General features: G+C 45.4%; 1 protein-coding gene across 3 annotated transcripts in view; it reads left to right on the top strand.

The window, feature by feature from the left end:
* Window positions 1–2,007: 2,007 nt before the first annotated feature.
* The window catches only part of REV1 (REV1 DNA directed polymerase), a 93,480-nt gene continuing 87,333 nt past the window's right edge, over window positions 2,008–8,154 (top strand). For 2 of the 3 annotated variants that reach the window (XR_004380621.1, XM_032840311.1), the window contains exon 1: window positions 2,008–2,203. The gene's annotated coding sequence lies outside the window, so the exon portion shown is untranslated. The remainder of the gene's footprint in view (window positions 2,204–8,154) is intronic. The other variant, XM_032840310.1, reaches the window with a different exon arrangement.

The raw sequence follows: 8,154 nt of genomic DNA, 5'->3' as shown, positions 1-8,154 counted from the left end.
GTATACATTTTATTTATGTACTCCTCATCTCTCTTTTTTGTTCTATTTTATCTGAAGAGCAATGTGATTGTTTTTCTTCCTTATCAGAGGCTTTCCACTACTTAGCACTAAAGTGCAGTTATACCATCTTACCATCTTCTATAAAGATGTTGCCAAGACCAGTTAGCTCAATGTTTGTGTTTCTTTCTTGAGAGGAAAAAAAAAACCAAAACAATCTTTGACTCTAAAAGGAAAGAGTGGGGAAAAAATGTCAATTGAAATACAACGGTACATTTCCTGTAGAGTTCCCACTTCTTTCTTTTTCAATTTGAAAATCGAGTTTTGGCATTTCTTTTTTTTGTTTGTTTGATTTTAAATATTTTATTTATTTATTAGACAGACAGAGATCACAAGCAGGCAGAGAGGCAGGAAGAAGCAGGCTCCTTGCTGAGCAGAGAGCCCAATGTGGGGCTGGATTCCAGGACCCTGGGATCATGACCTGAGCCCAAGGCAGAGGCTTTAATCCACCGAGCCACCCAGGCACCCAGGTTTTGGCATTTCTTATTAACAGAATGCTGCCATTTAGAGATATATATTAAAAAAAAATTAGTAAGAGTTGTTACTGTTTTTCTGTGGGATCTCAGCAGATGAGGATACCCTAGTTGCAGTGGGCAACTAACTGATTGTGAGCCTGCAGAAATTACACCATGTGTATTAAATTGTGACGTCTCAGAAAAACATGCCACCTGATAGAGACAAGAACACCGAAATTGAAGTGCATCTATAAGTCTATAAAATGGCAAAACCCGAAAAGTCTAGAATAAAAGAAGCAACTCATTCGAATATCCTCTGAATTACCAGTAAACAAGTCTCAACTCTGAAAAATAAGTTTTCAAAACAGCAGTTTCCTAAGTACATGCAAACTCTTCAAGTATCTTGGGTAAGGGAATAAGGAAAAAAAAGTGTTGAGCCTTTGCACGGAGGTTCGCTTCACGTTTGTTTATTACAACAATTAAGACTATTATAATAGCATTGTGGGATCCCTTGGCAAAGCGACACTGCCAAAAGGGGGAAATGGTCCTTATGGAACAACTATTGCCGGGAGGCCCTCAAATAAAGTTTGTATTTAAGCATACACAATATACGATTTGTTTTTAACTTTAGTGGAAAATTGATTTCACGTGTAACCCCAGCGCTGCACGTGGGGTGGGATACCTGCTGTAGGTTTACAAATATCCAGGTGCAGGTGCAATCCCGGGAAGAAACTCAAAGGACGAGAAATGGTGTTTGTGTCCCTGCGGGAGCTGGCGATGAATCGCTCACACCCCGTGGCGCAGTGTTCATTCTCGCTAACCTACGTGGGCCATGATTCTCGGTTGCTCCCTCGCATAGGAAAGTGTCAGTTCATGTGTGTCCCTTTCTCCGCTAGATGTCACTGTAAAGCAATCGCTTGTGGACAGGGGACCCGTGTGTTTCTCGTTATCTTCAGACAGCACCAGGGTTTAAAGCATGGTCGGTTCCCACACTTGTATCATCCCAGAGTGGGGAGTCCATCGCGGGACGGGGGCAGCGCGCCGTCGGTAGAAGCAACGGACGCGCCGCGACCCAAGCGAGATGCACGCAGGCTGCGGAGTTGCAGGGCAAGCGGCGCGAAGCCGAAGGCGGGCCCGCGCAGCACTCCTCTCCGCCCCAGCGAGCGAGACGGTCACGTGCCGCGGAGGCGCTGCCCTCAGCAGGCGGTGGCGGGAGGGCGGGGCGGGGCGGGGCCGGCACCGGCGGAGCTCCGAGGCGCCGAGCTCGCAGCGCGGGGGTCGCCTGGGGCAGGGTGTGGACCCGGCGCGTACGCCGCGCGGGGGGTGAGTGCGATTCGGGGCGGGGACAGCGGCTCGCCTGGCGTGAGCGCCGGGCAGGTCGGCGCAGGCGGGGAGGGAAGAGGGAGGAGTCAGGGAGCGCGCCGGCCGTGGAGGGGGAGGGGCGGGGCGGAGCTGCGGCGCGCGCGCCCGCCAGAGAAGGGGAGGGGCGGGAGCAGCCGCTTAACGCGCGCAGGGCCGGCCGCCGTGAGCGTGGGGCGAGCGTGGGCCGCGGCGCAGCGGTGTGACTCCTTCCCGCGACCCTCCTTCGGGCCCCCGGCGAGGGCACTGTGCGGCGGCCGGAGCGGCGCCGGAGCCCGCGAGGCTGAGCAGGCGGCCGTGCCCGGGCATGGTGGTCCGGGGCAACGCGGAAGGTGAGCGACCCCCGGGCCGGCGGCGGGGGTGGGGGAGGGGTGGGACCGGACACGCGTCGCCCGGAGGCGCCGCAGACCGGCCCGGCGGCGGCCCGAGCGCGGACCGCCTGAGGCGGGGCTGGGGAGGGTGCGCCGGCCCGGGCACCGCAGGCCGTCCTCTAGCGGCCTGGGCTGCCCGCGGCGTCCCCGAGCGCGGCAGCTGCCGGGTTATGTAACGCGTGACCTCCCCTTCCCCCACCGCCATGGCGCGGCCGGCCGGGAGCCGCCGACCCTGCCGCCGGCCCACGACCGCCGCGCGCGGGAGACTCGCATAGCGGCCCTTCCCTCGGTGCTCGCACGGTCTAGCCGGCGGACGCCACCCCCGGCCCCGCTCACACCGCGCGGCAAACTCCTTCCTCCTGCGTCGGCGCCTGGGCCGGCCATTCAGCCCCGCGCCATTCATTCATGCGCGCGTTCGGTCGTAGGTTCCTGAAGCATCGCAGGATGTCGGCCAGGGCCGGGCGCGGGTGCTCTCCGCCCGGTTTCCCGCCACGCCATCCCTCCCCCCACCCCGTGACCCCTACATCAGACTCCCCTCCCCCCAAATCGATGTTGGACTAGCTGAAGGCAATTTTTATTCACTTAGTTTTCCTTGTTACCTGTTCCTTTAATATGCACGATACCTTTTCCCAACTGTCCTTACAAGTGCCCTTTTCACACTTCCACTCACTATTAAAATGATTAAGCCCCTGAGTAGACCGAAAAGGGGCTTTTCCTTGTGTATTTCACGGCTCTTACTACCTAAATCCAGTCTGTGAGGAAATAAAATAATCTAACACTCCTTTATTGAGTCCCCCTTGTTTAAAACAAAATAAGTGCAGATGGTATAAGTTTACTATTTGTCTTTCACGCCTTCGCAGGTCATGTATAGAGTGGGAATGGTTTCATTTAGGTGAAAATAATGTAGGCTAGCACATCCCGTAAAAGCACCTGTAACTTTTAAGGACTTTAATGTAACAGTTCTTAATTCTGTGGGTCTGGGCTGTCTGGCCTCTCCGCTTTAGTCTTCAGGAGTTAGCTGCTGCTGCTTTAGGGTTGGTCACACCATTACGTTGGTTCTTGCTGTGGAGTACACAGTAATCCAGCCTTTGGGGGAACCTGCTTCCCAAACTTCCCATCTTTGCTTTCTCTCATATCTTTGTGTTAGCCAGTGCCAGTGCTGCTAGCAAGTGGTTCCCTCCCTATGTTTCCTAGGCTGCATTCTTGGGAGGTTCATCTAAAGTCCCTCTTCGGTGAATTTTTCTCAGGTTTAGGAGGATCTCTATTCAATTCTTAGGCTATTTGTCACTCAGATTCGACACGTGTCTTGAAGATTATCTTTTTGTGCATATCCTCTTTTTCTCTATCCGTCCATACCCAACTCATCTTTTGTGATAGAACTTTACTTCTATTTTATGGTGAACAATACATAGTTACGACTTTTTTTCCTAAAAAGGTAAGAATCACTCTTAGGATTAATATTTATGATATTTCAAGTGGAAAATAATTTTTCAAAATAATGTGTTTGAGTCATTAGGATCACTCCTTTTTCCCCACTCCAGCTGCAAAACTCAGTTCTACGAAAAAGAAAAACCCTGTCTTCACCAGCAACAAGCCAGTCATTAATAATAAGTTGGGAAGACTACATGTGTTTGATCTTAATCTGACAGTTGCTGTATTGGAAAGATAAAAACTTTAGAGTTAGATGTAGATTTAAATTCTGGCTTATTAGCTGTGTGACCTTGAACAATTTAAGTTACTAATATTTGATTTTATCCTCAGGTGTAGAATGAAGATATTATTTCCTCCTTTGGATAGTTAATGAGTAAATAAGTCTTTGAATGTAAGGCATCTCTTGAGTACCTGGTACACAGAGATGTTCAGTAAATACATACATATTCCCTCTGGTATACTTTTTATTTTTTTTATTACAATTCACAGTCTAGAATGAGCCAGGATATGCTGGAAACAAAGTATGAGAAGAGAGCTGATCAGAAGACAGGCTAGTTACTCCTTTTCTCCAGGTTAATGAATGAGCTCTGAGCTAAATAGTAAAGCTCTTTACTTTCTGCTTCTTAATAATATATGCATGTGTGTGGCATATTATATATTATAGGATATTGAGCAGAATACTTACAAATGAAGGAAATGGGTTTTTTGGTGCTTTTTTTTTTTTTTTTTTTGAGAGAGAGTGTGTATGAGTGGGGCCAGGGTAGGGGTGCAGAGAGGGAGGGAGAGAATCTTAAGTAGGCTCCACTCAGAGTTTGAGCTCACAACCCTGAGATCACGACATGAGCTGAAATCAAGAGTTGGACACTTAACCAACTGAGCCACCCAGGTGCCCCTGAAGGAAATATGTTTTAATCTTTTTTCTCCTATATATAGTACCAACTGAAGCATTAACTTGGATATTAAAAAATAATTTGATTTTTTTCAAAGACAAGTCAGGAAGGGGGGATGAAGACGAAGGGAGGATGCATACTTTTAAAAGTCTTTTTTATAAAGAGACTGTTGGGTTGCATGTTCCTTTAGTGCCTCTTCTACTTAACAAACAGTACATAAATCCTAGTCTGAGTTCTGGTCGGAACAGTGCCTCCCTATCTCTTTTTCTCTTGCTTTTCTTTCTGACTGATCCCCACATAAGAATCAAAGCAATCTTTATTTCTAAAATTTATTTGAAAGAGAGAGAGACAGAGTGGGCATGGGGGGGGGTGGAGCAGAGAGAAGGAGAGGGACAGGCAGACTCCTAGACCTGACAACGGGCTCCATTCCAGAACCCTGTGATCATGACCTTAGCCGGAAGTCAGACGCTTAACTAAGCCACACAGGCACCCCCAGAGAGAGCTTTTTAAAGAAGTTAGTCAGGCTGTCATTCTTGTGCTCAAAAGCCTCTGAAAGCTTCCTGTTACCCTTAACATTGAATCAGAACTCCCTACCACAGCTCCTGGGGCATTACATGATTTAGCAGCTGCCAGTCCTAACTGGACTTCTTACCATGTGACTCTTTGTCACCCTGCCCCAGTCCCCTGGTCCTTTTGCCATTTCTCGAACTAATTAAACTGTTCTTAGCTTAGGGGTATTAAACTTGCTATTCTCTTAGTTGGGCCACCCCTTTCTCCTGGTGGTTATCTTGCCTTTACATCTTCTCTTTGCTGGTCAAATGTTATCACCTCAGCAAGGCCTTCCTGGATCCCTAAAATAGAAGCCAGTCCCTCCCTCAGCCACTTTTGATGCTGTCATTTTATTTTACTATTATTTTTTTTAAAAGTTTTTTTTTTTTTAAGATTTTATTTATTTATTTGACAGAGATTACAAGCAGGCAAAGAGGCAGGCAGAGAGAGAAAGTGGAGGGAAGCAGGCTCCCCGCTGAGCAGAGAGCCCGATGCGGGGCTCTATCCCAGGACCCTGAGATCATGACCTGGGCCAAAGGCGGAGGCTTTAACCCACTGAGCCACCCAGGCGCCCCTATTTTTTTTAAAGATTTTATTTATTTATTTGACATACAGAGATCACAGGTAGGCAGAGAAGCAGGCCGAGGGAGAGGAGGAAGCAGGCTCCCTGCTGAGCAGAGAGCCTGATGCGGGGCTCGATACCAGGACCCTGGGATCATGACCTGAGCCGAAGGCAGAGACTTTAACCCACTGAGCCACCCAGGTGCCCGATGCTGTCATTTTAATTTTTGTTCATAGCACTTACTGCTAGGTGAGGATACACTGTTCACTTACTGATAAATTTTCCCCACATACTTGTTTGCTCCAAGGCCTCTCTTCCACTTGAAGGCAGGGGCCTTGTCTGACTTGTTCTCACAGCTCTATCCCCAGTGCTTAGAATTCTACCTGGCAGGTGCTCAACAAAACTTGTTAAATGAATAATTGGTATACTTAATTTAAACATTGTTCTGGAATCAGACAGCCTGGGTCAGAATGGTGTCTCCTACTATTTACTGATTCTTTAGGCTTGGGCAACTTAATATCTTGATGCCTCAGTTTGCTCATCTGTGAGATAAGGACCATATGTATGTTTTAGAATTACGATGAGTAATAAATGAGTTAATATATGTAAAGTGCTTAGGACAGGGTAATTTTATAGTCTCTAGAAACAGTATTTGAAATTAACTTGGAAATTGACTTAGGATTTTGTGTTTTTGCATGAGACAAAGGTATAATCATTGAATTTTGTGTTTATTGTGTTATTTTTGGCTACCAAAATAATGTTTATGGAACTCATACTTAAGTACATTTTGTGGATGCCTAGAATAGATTAAAAAGTAAGCAGTTGAGGATGGAGACTAGTATTGGTCTAATGTGGAATTCAGCCTTTTCATTCTCAGATCTGTAAAAGATGGAGAGATTATCTTAGCAGCTGCCCACCAGAGTAGCTTTTACCTGTTTCCTTTTGAAGTTGTGCTGGAGATAGGACCGTGGAGATAAAAGGACTTGCTGGAGGCTGAAGACAGAAAATCCTTGAAGATCCAGTTGAAGGATGAATCCTGTAGTATTTGGGAAAGGAGAAGTGTTTTATCATCTTTTATGTTCAGTTTCTGCTGTTTTTCGTTATGGATCCCCCCCCCATTGTGTTTGGTTCTTAATGAGAACTTAAGAGTGATTAAAGATTTGTTTATCACTTAGGGCAGAGGGAGAGAGAGAATCCCAAGCCAACTCCACACCAAGTGTGGAGACCAGCCAACGGGAGGCTTAATCATGACCCTGAGATCACCATCCTGAGATCATGACCTGAGCCAAAACCAAGAGTCAGACACCCAACCAACTGTACCACCCAGGTGGCTCTACATCATATTTTTTTCCCCTTTCTGTTCATCTTTTCATAATGTGATTTTGTTTTCTCTTTAGTATTTTCCAGAAATAGAGAAGAAAGAATGGGGACAAACAATAGCTTTGTAATAATAGATACTTTCAGCTAATGCAACTTGAATTGTTAGAAACTAAGATTTTCCATTAAAAGTAACTGCACTGCTTTATACCAGTTATTTTTACTTAGTCTGCATATCTTTAGTAAAATGTCTCTTTGTAGGAATATGTTTTTTTTCTTCGTTTCAACTTTAACCAGGAGGATCCTATCTGTGGGCCTTAAACTTAGGGAAAAATCAAAATATTGCTTCTCTGTGTAACATTTGTTCCAAAATTTAATAACAATTGCTAAGTTACTAAACATTTACTGTGTGTCAGGCTCTTTCGTAAGAGCAGTCTTTCATTTAATATTCATAACCACTCTGAGGTAGGCACGGTTATAAAGAAACAGACTCAGATAATGTTCCTTGGGTCCTATCACACAGGTAAGAAAGGAGCCAGGATTTTCATCTACTCCTACCTCATTTCATAACCTGGGGTCATAACTGCTTTGCTTTGAGGCACATTAAAACAAGGTTTCTGTTTGGAAACTTGCTATTATGTTTTATTGTGTTATTTGTGTGTGGTGTTCCTCAAACTACAAGTAATTTCATTATTTGTGGGTAAGTTTTCTTTGGGTTTAACTATTACACATAAATGGGTATACTATAAGTGAAAAATGTTTTAATAGGTTGATGATAGGCAAAATCATTTTTTTTTCCTCATTACATAGTTACTGAAATAAGTCAAAGCATGTGTGCCATGGAAGGTCAGCTTGTAAATAGTTTGAAAAAGTTTTACGTTAAAGATGTGATACATCAGATTTAAGAAAATACAGATATCTTTAAATTTGCTTAAGGCTAAAATTTCAGGTAGCAAGTAAGTAAAAATTAGTGATGTGTTTCTATGGATTATGGAACAAATCTTTAAGTCTTTATGTTTAGTAAGTAAGGAGGGTATTATCCAGTCAAATTAAAATATGCTTTCTCCTGTAGTCAGGTAGCTGTCTATGCATACAGGTTAGTTTGAGTAATTTTTTTAAAGATTTTTTTTTAGCAGGGGGAGGGGCAAAGAGAAAGGAACTTA

This window comes from Lontra canadensis, unplaced genomic scaffold (assembly GCF_010015895.1).
Source record: "Lontra canadensis isolate GAN:19392208 unplaced genomic scaffold, GSC_riverotter_1.0 scaffold112, whole genome shotgun sequence".
NCBI lineage: Eukaryota > Metazoa > Chordata > Mammalia > Carnivora > Mustelidae > Lontra > Lontra canadensis.
Note: the sequence above shows the minus strand (reverse complement) of the source record. Positions and strands in the feature narration are given on the sequence as shown.